At 34.9% G+C, this 15,203-nt stretch overlaps 1 protein-coding gene across 1 annotated transcript in view; it reads left to right on the top strand.

Moving 5' to 3' along the window:
- Positions 1–15,203, top strand: part of PPHLN1 (periphilin 1) — a 177,683-nt gene that overhangs the window by 34,532 nt on the left and 127,948 nt on the right. The window lies entirely within an intron of this gene.

The raw sequence follows: 15,203 nt of genomic DNA, 5'->3' as shown, positions 1-15,203 counted from the left end.
AAACACCTTTCGTGATTTCATTGCCAGTTGCTCTCCAGGCTTCTTTGCTGCTGGCATAGACAAGCTACTGTTTAAGATAGCAAAACTGTATCCATAGTTTAGGCCAGTGGTCCGTAATCTTTTTGGCACCAGGGACTGGTTTCATGGAAGACAATTTTTCCATGGACTGAGCGGGGGATGATTACGGGATGATTCAAGCGCATTACATTTATTGTGTACTTTATTTCTATTACATTATAATGTATAATGTATATTTCTATTACATTGTAATATATAATGAAATAATTATACAACTCACCATAATGCAGAATCAGTGGGAGCCCTGAGCTTGTTTTCCTGCAACTAGATGGTCCCATCTGCGGGTGATGAGAGACAGTGATTTATTATGATCTCTGTGCGGTGAAAGCTCTCTGCTAATGGCAATCTGTATTTGCAGTTGCTCTCCAGCACTAGCATCACCACCTCAGCTCCACCTCAGATCATCAGGCATTAGATTCTCATAAGGAGTGCACAGCCTAGATCCCTCACATGCACAATTTACAGTAGGGTTCATGCTCCTATGAGAATCTAATGCCAAGGCATAGCTGAGGTGGTGATGTGAGTGATTGGAATCAGCTATAAATATAGATGAAGTTTTGCATTGCTTGCCTGCCCGTTGCTCAGCTCCTGCTATGTACCCAGTTCCTAACAGGACCACGATACTGGTCTACGGCCCCCAGGGTCGTTGACCACAAGTTTAGGCACATACTTTGATTAATTGTACTGCTTGTTGTTTGAGATATAATAAAGTACACTTCTGATTTGAAATCAGACATTTCATATTTAATGACCTAATATTAACACTATAAAATAAACCCCCAAACATCAGAGTAAGAAGTAATGAAGATAAGAATAGAAATTAATACAATTTTAAAAACCATGCAGTTGAAAACAACATAGCTAAAATTAAATTGATAAACTTCTGGTGAGACTGATAAAAAAGAGAGAAAGCACAAATAACCATTTGTTCTAAGCTCTTAAAAAAATTTACTAAGATGCTATTATGAATAACTTTATACTAACAAGTTTGAAATTCTAGAAAAAATTGTCAAATTCCTAGAAAAATACAACTTATCTAATGTGATACAAGAAAACTAGATAATCAAAAGTCTTATAGCCATTAAACAAATTGAACCTATAATTAATTGCCACAAAAAAAGCTCCAAGCCAAGACAGCTTCACTATCATGAAACCTTTAAGAAAAAAAGAATGCCTGTTTTAAAAATTTCTACCAGAGCATAGGAGGCCAACATAATAACCTTGATACCAAAACTCAAGAAGGATATAATAAGAAATGAAAATTACAAGAATATTATGAGAGATAAAAACCTCTCAAAGTATAGATGAAGAAATTCTACACAAAATAGTCTCAAACAAAATCCAACAATATATAAATGAGATAATATGTCATTTAAGCTTGTTCAGGCTGCCATGGCAAAATACTTAAACAAGAGAAGTTTATTTTCTCACAGTTCTGAAGGCTGGAAAGTTCAAGATGAAGGTTCTGGCAGGGTTTGGTTTTTGGTGAGGGCTCTCTTCCTGGCTTGCAGATGTTGGCTTTGTCCTCACATAACCTTTTCTCTGAGTGTGAGCATTTAGAGAGAGAGAAAGCTCTCTGGTGTCTCTTCTTATAAGGACACTAATTTTATGGGATCATCCACACCCTTCGGACCTCATTTAACCTTAATCACTTCCTTAGAGGCCCTATCTCCAAATACAGCTGCCTTGAAGGTTAGGGCTTCTTATGTGAATTTTAGGGGTATGTAACTATTCAATTCATAACATACATCATGACCAAGTGGGATTTATGCAAGGAATGCAGTGTAATTCACACATTATTAGAATAAAAGGAAAACTATAGAATTTTTTCAATAGATGCAGAAAAGTATTAATAGTATGTGATGCTATTCAATATCCATTAGTTGATAAAACTTAACATTTCTTAGAAAACTAGGAGAAGAAGGGAATTTTCTTAATCTACCAAAAATTTACAGTAAGCGTCATACTGGTGAAATGTTGAAAGCTTTCCTTTTGATGTCAGGGATAAGACAAGGATGTTAGCTCTCACTATTTCTGTTTAGTGTTGTGACAGCTCTAACTAGGACAGTAAGGCAAGAAAAAAAATAAAAGCTGTCATCAGTTCCAGCTGCTATAACAGAATACTGTAAACTGGGTGGCTTAAAAAACAAACATTTATTTCTCACAGTTCTGGGAGCTGGAAGTCTGAGATCAGGGTGCCAATATGGTCAGGGCCCTCTTCCTGGTTCACAAACAGCTGTCTTCTGGCTATATCCTCAGATGGTAGAGAGAGGGAGAAAAAGAGAGAGAGAGAGAGTGCGAGTGAGTGAGCTCAAGCCCAGGTCTCTTCATTTCCTTATAAGGGCACTAACCCCATCTTGGCGGCTCCATCCTCATGACCTCATCTCAGCCTAATTACCTGCCAAAGGCTCTACCTCCAGATACCATCACATTGGGGATTAGGGATTGAATTTTGGTGGGGACACAAACATTCAATCCACAGCAAAAAGTATATGGATTAGAAAGTGTGCTAATTATTAAGTTATTGTCTCTCAGCTTGAAACCTGCTTAGTGATGTTCGTGTTGGGACTCTGCAAACCACATTTCTTTGCCAGATGGTTTCCTGCTAGGCTCTGCCTGTAAGAGTCTCTGAGTCATGGAAATTGTGTGTGTGTGTGTGTGTGTGTGTGTGTGTGTGTGTGTGAGTCATCTTGTAGTCACCTGGTAAATAGTTTTCACATACAGAAAACCCTAATTTAGAAGAAACCTTTGAATTCTTATTTTCAATATTATTAGGAAACTAGGTAAATTCTTTGAAAAGGATCCTCATCACTGCTTTTAAAAATATACAGACATGTCAGCTGCAATCTCATGAAACATGTTTTGTTCTAAGTAGTAATTTATGCTTATTGGGATTAATCTGTTCAATCCATTAAACCAGTAACAGATAGAGCAGTGGGCAGATATGTTAGTCCAGGCTTATGTTACTATGTGACCTCATCCCTCTGTTTTGAATCCCGAGAAGTTTCCTGTCTGAGTGTGAACTGTTCCCTTGCACTTGGCTTGACTCTCAAATCCCAGATTCTGCCTATAAGGTTAACACTCTGGTTCTAATTGTATCTTTTCTCTGTGTGGGAACTTTAAATACAGACATTTCCCCATAACTCTAATCTGAATACAGAAATCATGCTACTCCTCTATGTACCCTGACCACAGTTCTGCCTATGTACCTTGAATTATTTGGCCCTGTGAATAGCATTTACCATAGTATTTTTTCATTTATTCCTTGGGGAATGAAACAGAGCTCAGGTTATGAACCAAGCTGAAAAGTCTACTTTAGTTTATTTAACCATAGATGGTCCCTAACTTATGATGGTTTGACTTAGGATTTTTTGGCTTTATGATGCTGCGAAAGCAATACGTATTCATTAGAAGCTGTACTTCAAATACTCATGTAACCATTCTGTTTCTCACTTTTAGCCCAGTATTCAATAAATTACATGAACTATTCAACACTTTATTATAAAACAGGCTTTGTACTAGATGATTTTGCCCAACTAATGTAGGCTAATGTAAGTGTTCTGAGTACGTTTAAGGTAGGTTAGGCTAAGTGATGAGGTTCAGTAGGTTAAGTGTATTAAAGGCATTCTCAGGATATTTTCAACTTAGCGTGGGTTTATTGGGACAGAACCCCATCATAAGTTGAGGAGCATCTGTAATTCATTCTGTTTGAGGAGGTAATCATATCATGTCAAATGTGAATAAAGTAACTAAAGAGATGGTGATCAGGGTGGTGGTGGGAGCCTCCTTAGTTCTTAGGAAAGTATACTACATATAGAAAACGGGATGATAGTTTTTTCATATAATGACAAATTAATGAGTTCAAATGAAATATAATGGGTTTTCTGGGTTAGATACAGCACCATTGATATAATAATGGTTTCCTCATTTCTACCTAGAACCTAGGCATGATCTAACAATAGAAAGGCTATCTAAATTTTAGTACTGGAAAATTCTGTGGTGTTTCCTAATAGTCTGATGTTAATTTAGAACCTTTTTGAGTTTCCAGAATCAAGGTAGTATGAATAGGAGACAGCTATGCTTCTGACAGCTTCTTGAAAATACTGCCATTATTTTACAAAGGCTTTATACAAGGTAATTAATTACATGGTTTCCAATTTGTTCTTTGCAGTTTAAAAAAGAGTTAAAATTCCCTCAGGATCCATTTTGGTAAATGCATCCAGAGCCAAATAAGACTTTATGAAATCTAAATAATAATTTTTGTTTAGACAACTTATTTAAAGAGTTCATTCTTGAGTGTTCTACTCTTTATCTTAAACATCCAAAATTAAAATTGGTCTGTTTTTTGGTGAGAAAGAAAACAAAGGCTAGTGACTAACATCAATTTTGCTCAACCCTTTCTCTGAGTCCAATTCAGTAATAAAGAGAGTGGTGTAGGCAATTCTATCTGTTTCTTTTTTTATTATAAACTGATATGGTGGATGAAAGGTGGGGAGACTGTGGATTCTGAGATCTTCCTCTGAAGAGTGTTGAATTGTGTTCTAGTAGGTAGTTAAATTACTGCAGAATCGTCCTGACATTCTAGTCTTAGTTACAGGTTTGTTTAGTGTGGATCTGTTTAGCTTTTCTTTGGGGCATATCCTTTTCCAGGGACTTGGTATTTACTCATAAGGCATGGTCCTTCTGGGGTTTCAATAGAGAGCTCAAGTTGTTTAGTAAGCGCCTATAACTCATATGGTGTGAGGTTAGGGTCTAATTTAATCTTTCTGTATGTAGACATGCAATTGTCCCAGCAAAATTTGTGGAAAAGATTATCTTTTCCTCACTGGATTGCCATGAGACCTTTGTCAAAAATCAATTGATCCTACATGGTTTATTTCTGGATAAAATTCAGCTCCATTTTTCTACATGTCTATTTTTATGTCAGTACCACACTCTCTTAATTACTGTAGCTTTATATTAAGTTTTGAAATCAAGTAGTATAGGTCCTCTAACTTTGGTCTTCTTTTTCAAGATTATTTTTTCACTATTCTGGGTTCTTTGCAATTCCATGTACATTTTAGGATTAGCTTGCCAATTTTGCAAAAATAAGCCTGCTGAAATTTTGGTAGGGATTGCACTGAATTTATATATCAAATGGGAGAGCATTGGCATCTTGTAATAGTGAATCTTCCAAATCTATGAACATGCGATGTCTATTTATTTAAATCTTTAAAAATTTCTCTTAGCAATGTTTTTATTTTTCAGTATATAATATCTTACATTTCTTTTGTCAGATTTATTCCTAAGCATTTGTTCTTTTTGATGATATCATAAATAGAATTTTCTTATTTTCATTTTCATATTATTTCTTGCTAGAGTTATGCAACTGATTTTTTTTTTTTTTTGAAACAGAGTCTCGCTCTGTTACCTGGGCTAGAGTGCCATGGCATCAGCCTAGCTCACAGCAACCTCAAACTCCCAGGCTCAAGCAATCCTGTCTCAGCCTCCTGAGTAGCTGGGACTACAGGCACGCACCACCACACCTAGCTAATTTTTTTTTCTATTTTTAGTTGCCCAGCTAATTTTTTTCTATTTTTAGTAGGGACGGTCTGATTTTTATATGTTGATCTTTAATAATGTGATCTTGCTAAACATATTTATTAGTTCTAATACTTCTTTGGAGGGGTTTCTTAAGATTTTCTACATATAGGATCATGTTGCCTACAAATAAAGATAATTTTGTTACTTCCTTTCCAATCTGGATGCTATTAATTTCTTTTTTTTACCAGATTGCATTTGCTAGAATCGCTAGTACAATGTTGAAGAGGTGAGAGCATAGATCTTTTCCTTATTCCCAATCTTAGGGGGCAAGCCTTCAGTATTTATTTCACCATTAAGTATGATGTTCTTTGTAGGTTTTTTGTGGTTGGCTTTTTATCAGGTTGAGGTAGTTAGTTAATATTCCAAGTTTGCTGAAAGTTTTTAGCATGAATGGGTGTAGGATATTGTTAAATTAAATGTTTTTCCTGTACATATTTAAACAATCATGTGGTTTTTGTCCTTTATTAAAATGATATGTTATATTAATTGAATTTTGGATGTTAAACCAACCTTGCACACTGGAATAAATCATATTTGGTCATGGTGTATAATCTTTTTCATATATTACTGGCTTTGGTTTGTCAGTATTTTGTTGATGTCCCCTCTTTTATTTATTCTCTCTCTCTCTCTCTCTCCCCCCCCCTTTCTGTCTTGATTAGTATATCTAAAAACTTTTCACTTTTGTTGAACTTTTCAAAGAACTAACTTTTGGTTTCATTGTTATTTTTTCTACTCTTCTTCCATTTTCTATTTCACTGATTTCCACTCTGATTTTTATTATTTCTTTCACCTCTGCTAATTTTGGTTAGTTTGCACTTACTTTTTGACTTCTTAAGGTAGAAGCATAGGTGTTTTTTTTTTCCCTTAAAAGCCTCAATCTTCTTATCATAGGTTGTTGATTTGACACATTTTATCTTTTCTAATACAGGTGTTTAAATCTATAAATTTGCCTCTAAGCATTGCTTTACCTACATCCCATTAATTTTGATATGTTGAGTTTTTATCATTTAGTTCAAAATATTTTGTAATTTCCTTGATTTCTTCTTTGACCCATGAATTATAGAGGAGTGTATTATTTAATTCCTAAACATTTGTGAATTTCTCATTTTCTTTTGTTGTTGATTTTTAATTTAATATTAGTGTGGTTAGAGAACATGCTTTGCCTGATTTCTAGCCTTTTAAATTTTGTTTTATGGCCTAACATCTTGTTTATCTGGGAGAATGATGCATGTGTGCTTGAAAAGAATATTTAGTAAGCTGATTTTATATGGAGTAGTCTATTGATATCAGTTAGGCCAAATTGGTTGATAGTATTGTTCAAGCCTTCTATATCCTTGCTGGTTTTTGTCTAATTGTTTTATTTATTTTTGAGAATGGGTTATTGAAGTATCTAACATTATTGTTGAATGGTCTATTTCTTCAATTCTGTCAGTTTTAGCTTTATGTTTTTTGGTCTCTGTTAGGTATGTTTATATTTACAATAGTTGTATCTTCCTGATAAGTTGATCTTTATCATTATAGAACATCCTTCTTTGTCTCTAGTAATATTTTTTGTCCTAGAGTGTATTTTGCCTGGTATTACTATAGTCATTCCACCTCTCTTTTGGTTATTGTTTGCATGGTATATCTTTTCCATCCATCTACTTTCAATCTATTTGTCTTTGAATTTAAAATTTGACTTTTGTAGGCAACATAGTATTGAATCTTGTTTTTAATCCAGTCTGACAATCTTTGAAATTTGATTGGAGTGTTTAATTCATTTATATTTTACTTGCATTGATTTTTCTATGGTTTTTCTACTCTGTTTATGTTCTGATCCTTATTATTTCCTTCCTTCTACTAACTTTGGGTTTAGTTTGCATTCACATTTAATATTATTACAGATGTGGTTGGATTTACATCTGCCATATTGCTATTCATTTTCTGTATTAATCATGTGTTTTTCCTGTTCTTCCTTTACTGTCTTCTTTTGTATTAAATAGATATTTTCTAGTGTCCCACTTTAATTTCTCTGTTGGTTTTTTTGCTTTTTTAAAAAAATTATATTCTAAGTGGTGGATCTAGGGATTACCATGTATCTTAATTTATCATAATCAATTTCAGATTAATGCTTACTTAATTCCAGTAATATACAGAAACTTTGCTGTGATATTTATGTTATTGTTGTCAATCACATGCCATCTCTATACATTATAAACTCAACAGTATAGTGTTATAATTATTGCATAACAATTATACAATGTTCATCTTTTAAAGAAGAGGAGAAAGGAGAAAAAACATTTACATAGAGTCTTTGATTTTTTCCCTTGGAAATTCATCATTTTTAGTATTCTTTTTCTTCCTGTGCATTTTAGTTACTACATACGTCATTTCCTTCCTTCAATATACAGTTCCATTCTCTCCACTCTCCTTTGTGCTATCATTGTCATATGTATTACCTATTAATATAAACTCAATGATGCCATAATTATTGTATCATGCATTTGTTTTAAAATCAGTTGAAATGAAAAGAGAGAAGTTTATATTTATACCATCTTTTATCATTACCTTTATGATTACCTTTACCCAGCATTTTTTATTTCTTTGCATGGATTTTAGATGCCATCTGGCGTCATTTCCTTTCAGCCTGAAGAACTTGTTTAATATTTCTTAATAGTTTCAGTGACATATAATTTACATAACTTACAATCCCTCCATTTAAGTGTACAATTCAGTGGCTTTTATTATATTCACAGATATTTGTAACCATCATCACAATTTAGAATATTTTCATCACCTCAGAAAGAAACCCCATATTATTTAGCTATCATCCTCCAACCACTGCCCTCTCACTGGCCCTCCCTCAGCCCTAAGCAACCACTTGTCTACTTTCTATCTCTGTAAGTTTCTGTTTCTTTCTTTCTTTTTTTGAAATTTTATGCTCCACAGGAAAGTGATATCTCTATAGATTTTCTTATTCTAGATTCTCATATGAATGGAATCATAAAATGTGTGGTCTTTTGTGACTGGCTTCTTTCCCTTAGCATAATGCTTTCAAGGTTCATTTGTGTTATAACATGTATTATTATTTCATTCTTTTTTATAGATGAATATTCCATTATATGATATATTACATTTTGTTTATCCATTTGTCTGTTGATAAACATTTGTGTCACTTCCATCATTGACTATTATGAATAATGCTGTATAACTTATACAGCATTATTCATAATAGTCAATGATGGAAGTGTATATAAGTTTTCTTGTGAACATGTGTTTTCATTTCTTTTGGGTATAAACCTGAGAGTGGAATTGCTGGGTCATATAGAGTCATATAGAGATTCTGTTTAATTGTTTGAAGAACTGACAAACTGTTTTCCAAAGTGGCTGTCCCATTTTACAATCCCAGCAGCACTGTACGAGGGTTCTGATTTCTCCACATCATTGACAATAACAATTTCATTTTGCTCATGATTTTATGTATCAGAAATTTAGGAAGGGCCCAAATGAGAAGTTCTTGCTTTGGTTATCTCATGTGGTTGCAGTTAGATATTGGCTGGGGCTGCAGTCTTATGAGGATGCATCTGAGATGGATGTCCAGGATGGTTCATTTATAATATATAGCTGCTGGTTGATTCTGGCTGTTGACTAAAGGTCACCTAGCTGTTGACCAGAACATCTGCATGTGGCTTCTTCAGCATGGTGGTCTTCTTACAGAGTGGCTAGTTCCCCCAGAGTCCATTTATTTTTACAAATATTTTAATGACTCTATGTTTTTACATTTTTAAAGTTTTACTTATTTCTTTTTTGATCCAGTTTTTTTCTTTTCTAATTGCCTTGGTCTTTTGTTATATTTCCATTTTTGTCTGTTCATTTTTAATCATTTTAATCATCCCTATAGAATATGATTTATAATATCTTTATCTGTGTTTTTGGAAATCTAATTCCATTATTCATTTTGTCCCCTGACTCTGGCACATGTAGATTGCTTCCTTGCATGTTTTGTAATTTTAGATTGTGATCTCATCTTCAGTGTGGTTTCATCCTTGAGGACCTTGTGCAGTGTAAATTAAAGGCATGTTCACTTAACTGCCCATATCTGCGTGCTTCTCTTAAGTGCCCCAGGGATATTACTAATTGGTAACTACAATTATGTCTAGGAGTATTCAATGGACAATCCCATTTGTCTTCCCATAGAAACATTTTCTTTGATAATAGGATTTCTGGAATTAAGACTCCACTTTTACTTTTTAAAGGCTCTAAAATAAAAATAATTTTGACCAAAATTTAAATTATAGGTTTGGGTGTATTTGAAATGCTTTCCTCACATAAATAGAGAAATTCCTTTTTATTTTCTTTCTCTTTTTTTAGAGACAGCGTCTCATTACATTGCCTAGGTTGTACTTGAACTCCTGGGCTCAAGCAGTCCTCCTACTGCAGCCTCCTGTGTAGCTAGGACTACAGGTGCATGCCACTATGCCCCAAGAAATTTCATTTTAATATTCATCATAAAGCTTAAAGCTATGAAGTTATTCTTATTGCAATAAATAATGTCCTTATAGAAAGCAAAATTATAACATTTTAACTATGTGTTAATTATGTGTTAGATTAAGTGCTTTATATTATTTATCTCTCTTATGAACCTAGAAAGGTATGTATTATTATTTACTTTTCTAAATGGAGACATTGAAGCTCAGAGAAGGGTAGATCTGGGAGTCAGACATGTCTGTTTAACTTCAAAGCCTAGACTTTAACAGCAAGATGTTAGTGCTTTTATTTGTCTTTTTTTTTTTTTCTTTTTCTTTCTTTTTTTCTAGAGACAGGGTCTTACTCTGTCACTCAGGCTGGAGTGCAGTGGCACAATAGAACTCCTGGACTCAAGCTGTCCTCCTGCCTCAGCCTCCTGAGTAGCTGGGTCTACCGGCACATGCCACCTGCCTGGCTAGTTTTTCTTATGTTTTGGAGAAACAGGATCTTACTGTGTTATCAAGGCTGGTCTTGAGCTCCTGGCTTCAAGTAATCCTCCAGCCTCAACCTCCCAAACTGCTGGAATTAGAGGCGTGAACCACTGCCCCCCGCCTATTGTATTTTTCAAATGCTATGCTAAAAACAGATATATCCAGGGCAGTATAGAGCTCTTTTCACTGTAGTCACTTAAGGCCCCAAGCTGCTACCATCTTGAACATTGCTAATCACTGTGTTAGAAGAGAAAGAGAACTCTAGGATGTCTTGCACCAACAATTACATGCTCTGATTCAGAAATAGCACACATCATTTCTACTCACAACTCATTGACAAGTACTGGTCACTTTCCCCATCCACTCACAAGTGAGCCAGGAATTGCAATCCTATTAGAGTCATGCACTGCATAATGACATTTTGGTCAATGATGGACCACGCATACCAAGGTGGTCCCATAAGATTATAATACTGGATTTTTACTGTACCTTTTCTATGTTTAGATACACAAATACCATGGTGTTACAACTGCTTACAGTATTCAGCACAGTAACATGCTGTACAGGTTTGTAGCCTAGGAGCAATAGACTATACCATATAACTTAGGTGTATAGTAGCCTATACCATTTAGGTTTATATAAGTATACTCTGTGATGTTTACATGATGACAACATTGCCTCAATATGCATTTCTCAAGAATGTATTCCCTTCGTTAAACAATGCATGACTGTATATGCCTGGAAGGCAGAGATATATAGTGAGTTAAATATTTAATGACTATCAAATGTATATCAGTTTCAACTAATGGCTGGTGCCCTCCAAGGTCATGATATGGTTTCAACAGTTCCAGATACCACATCTAGAGAAAAAGCACTCAGAAAAGGAAACGTCATTATTCTTAACAGCAAGAAGATTTTCCCTAGAAGCCCTCAACAGAATTCCTTCACTTAGTATTGGCCAGAAGTGTATTATATGTCTCACATGTCCATTCTTTTCATAGCTCGCTGTAGCCTCCAACTCTTGGAGGGCTTAAGTGATCCTCATGCCTCAGTCTCCCAAGTAGCTGGGATACAGTCATGTGCTGCCACACCTGGCTCATGTGTCCATTCTTAACCAATCACTGGCAAGAGGAATGAGATTCTTAGGGTTGGCTCAGCCCAATTGGGATCCATCTTCTAGAGCCAGGGATTGGGTCACTTGCCCCTAAAGCTAATGGCTGTCTGAAGTTTGTTTAGATGTTGGAAAGTATACTTCTCTGGCACTTTTTTGTAAGCCATATCCACAAAGGAAGGATTCTTCTGTACTGTCAATAACTCAGGCATTGAAACCAAAATGAGAAAGTAGGGAAATGGATGTAGGCAGGAAATCAATCTGATCTTTTACAAAGGGCAAACAAAGAGGCCTAGAATTGTCAACAAGGAATATTATACAGTGCAATAAGGATTGGAATAAATAACTTCTAATATCCTATCCCCAAAGATAGATCTATCCATTTATAAATATCCATTTATGAATTTTGTTTATTATTGAAGAATTTTCATTTGCTACAAAGGTCTGTATACAACTTTATCCAGAATGATCTGACTTACCATACTACCTCTAAACTAGCTAAAGTTTATTGAGAATTTATTATACTATGTGCCAGACACATGTAGCTTGGTACTTGGATTGTATAATTTAATCTGTATAGTGATCATATGAGTTGGGTCATAATCAGTTCTCCCATTTTACAGATAAAAAAACTAAGGTTCAGTTCTGATATGTAATTTGACTAGGGTCACACAATTAGTAAGTGTTGCAATCAGATGTTAAACCAAAGCAATTTGATTCCAAAGTTTATGTTTTAAGCTATGTTAGTTATATTTCCTCTACTAGTAATATTTATTTGTGTAATTAAGAAGTGTTTATTGCATTCTTACTTGATAAACACATGAGGCCCTGTCCTGTGTTTTGGGGATTCAGCAATTAACAAAATAAATCCATGCCTTCATGAGTTTACATTCTAGTGGGGGAGTCAGATAAATAAAATAAATGATATAGAGTATTAGAAGAAGATAAATGACATGGAGAAAATAAAATGCTTGTGTGTGTGATTCAATTTAAAAATCACAAGGTGACATTTAAGCAAAATCTTGGCAGAGAGAAAGAAATCAGGAGGAAGAATGGTCAAGCTGACAGAGCAGCAACTGCAAAGGTTGAAGTGGGCGCTTGCCAGATGAATGTGAGACACAGTAAGGAGGCCAAGGTGGCTAGAGTAGACTGACCTAGGAGGTAAATTGTAGGTGATGAGATGAGAGAGATAATGCCCTTCTTTTGAGACTTTACATCTGGGTCTTTGTAAGAACTTTAGTTTTAACTCTGGGGAGGCTAAAGCCAGGATATACTTTAGGGTTCTACCTGGCTTGGTTTTAGTAGGATCACTCTGGCTGCTCCATGGAGAGCAAGGAGGAGGTAATTGTAGTATTAATAATTCTGGTGAGATGCTGGTGTCCTGGGCCAAGGTGATAGCAGTGGATGAGTTCTATATATCTGAATATATTTTAAAGACAGAGCTGCCAGCTTATAAGTTGGATGTGGGATATAAGAAAAAGAAGAACCAAGGATACCTCCCAAGATATTTTTTGCCTGAGTTAAAAGATGACATTAACATTATCAGAAATGGGAAAGGCTGTGGGTGGAGCCATTTTGGAAGATTAGAAGTTCATTTGTGAACAGATAAATTTGAGATTTCATTAAATTTCCAAGTGGAGATTATTTTAAAAGTTTTAAAGAAGGCACTTAGGTATAATATGTTTGATCTTTTAAATGTTAACTTTTAAATTTGCTGGCCCTCCCAACGAATATTTCCATTTCATAAAAATCAGTAAGGAAGAACAGTTATAAAACAAATTGGTAGTCTTATGTAGATAAAATAGAATCTAATCCACTTTCTCCTAATTGATATGGCAGTGTGGTGTCCCGGTAGCTCACCATGACTGTATAGTGGTTAGTACTCTGTGTTGTGATATGGCAGTAATATAGTTTGAGTACTTATTGAGAGAAGCATCATAGGATAGTGGTTTAGTGTCTTGATTGCAGAACCAGTTTGCCTAGGTTTAAATCCTTATTGTGCTACTTATTTGCTTTGTGACTTTGGGTGAATTAAATTCACCTCTCAGTGCCTCAGTTCTGTCATCTGTATGATGATGAAAATAATACCTACCTAAAAGGGATTAGTTTATGTAATGTGTTTAGAGCAGTGCCTGATACACAGTGCTAAGTATGTGGTACAATCTGTCTTTCAGATAATCTGCTAAAAGTCTGTTTTATACTTGTCCTGAATATACTGGTAAGACCTGACCAAACGATACCATCCCTTTAAAAAAGGTTATGTGTTTCACATAAAGCCATGCATCTGCAAACATGTGCTGATGAAAGTGCAATTCCCAGAAAGGAGTTATATAAACTCAGTTCTATAAAAGCTTTAATGTTTCTGGTCTGCTTGCTTCTATGTGTTAGATCTTAACTAAAATTATGAATTGGTTTTTTCTATCTGTAATAGTACATAAGGATTCTTAAAATGTGGATCTTATAAAAGCGATTCTTTAAACAAAATTGGCAGTGGCTAGCCCATTCTATGTACTTAGGGCGCAGTCTCTGACTGCAATTGCTCATTGCTACTGTAAGTAACAGTGCTTATCAAAATGCTTTCCAAGGAGGTTTTCACCTTTCCATATCTTCTGCAAATACTCTGTAAAAATTATTATAGGGAAATGATTTTTTTTTGTTTGGTGCTGAATCTCTACTTTCTGTGTGCATCTCCTGCTTAGCTGTCTCAGTATTCTGCCTTTGGCATGTTGACAGGAGGGTTTTAAGGTGAAGACTCTTTTGACAGGATAATTTCCTTATTAATTTCAAACTGAAAATAGATACCACATTGCATGGGTACACCCTTAGTCTGCGTAGGTTGAGTGGGACTGACCCTACTCCTTATCTCCAAGAATGGGGACTATGACACAAAGTTCACCAATTGGGGATTTTCTTAGGGCTTTTGCTGGAACCATTGGGAAAGTGGGGTTCTCTTTGTTGGGATTTCTAGCTTTAGAGATACTGGTGGCCATCTTTGCCATCACATGAAGAAAGCTTGTTGGGAAATGAAGGCAGTACAGAGGAAAGCAGTGTTAAGAGACAAAGAAAAATAGGTTTCTAATTACATTGTTAACTATTTCATCCATTTCTGAAGCCAAGTGACTCAGTTATATGATCCAATAAACTTTCCTCCCCCCTTTTAAAATCAGGCTTTTATTCCTCTATAAATGATTGAATCTAAATTACTGATTTATGGCATATTCTGTGTAAAGCTTTCAAGCACTTCTCCAGGTGTGATAACCACGGTTTTATTATTTAAGCATTTTAATACTTAAATATTAATATTTCATGATCACTGTTATATAGAACACATATACACACTTATAGCACATAAAATGAAATGAATTAACATGTAAAACTTAAAAATATGTCCTATGATATATGGTCATAATTGAATTTTGTGATAATTTGAAAATTATAATTGGTAGTTTCAGAGTAAGGCATCTAGTCAAAAGAGCAAATGAGTAATTAAATGA

Source organism: Lemur catta, chromosome 6 (genome assembly GCF_020740605.2).
Source record: "Lemur catta isolate mLemCat1 chromosome 6, mLemCat1.pri, whole genome shotgun sequence".
Classification (NCBI taxonomy): domain Eukaryota; kingdom Metazoa; phylum Chordata; class Mammalia; order Primates; family Lemuridae; genus Lemur; species Lemur catta.
Note: the sequence above shows the minus strand (reverse complement) of the source record. Positions and strands in the feature narration are given on the sequence as shown.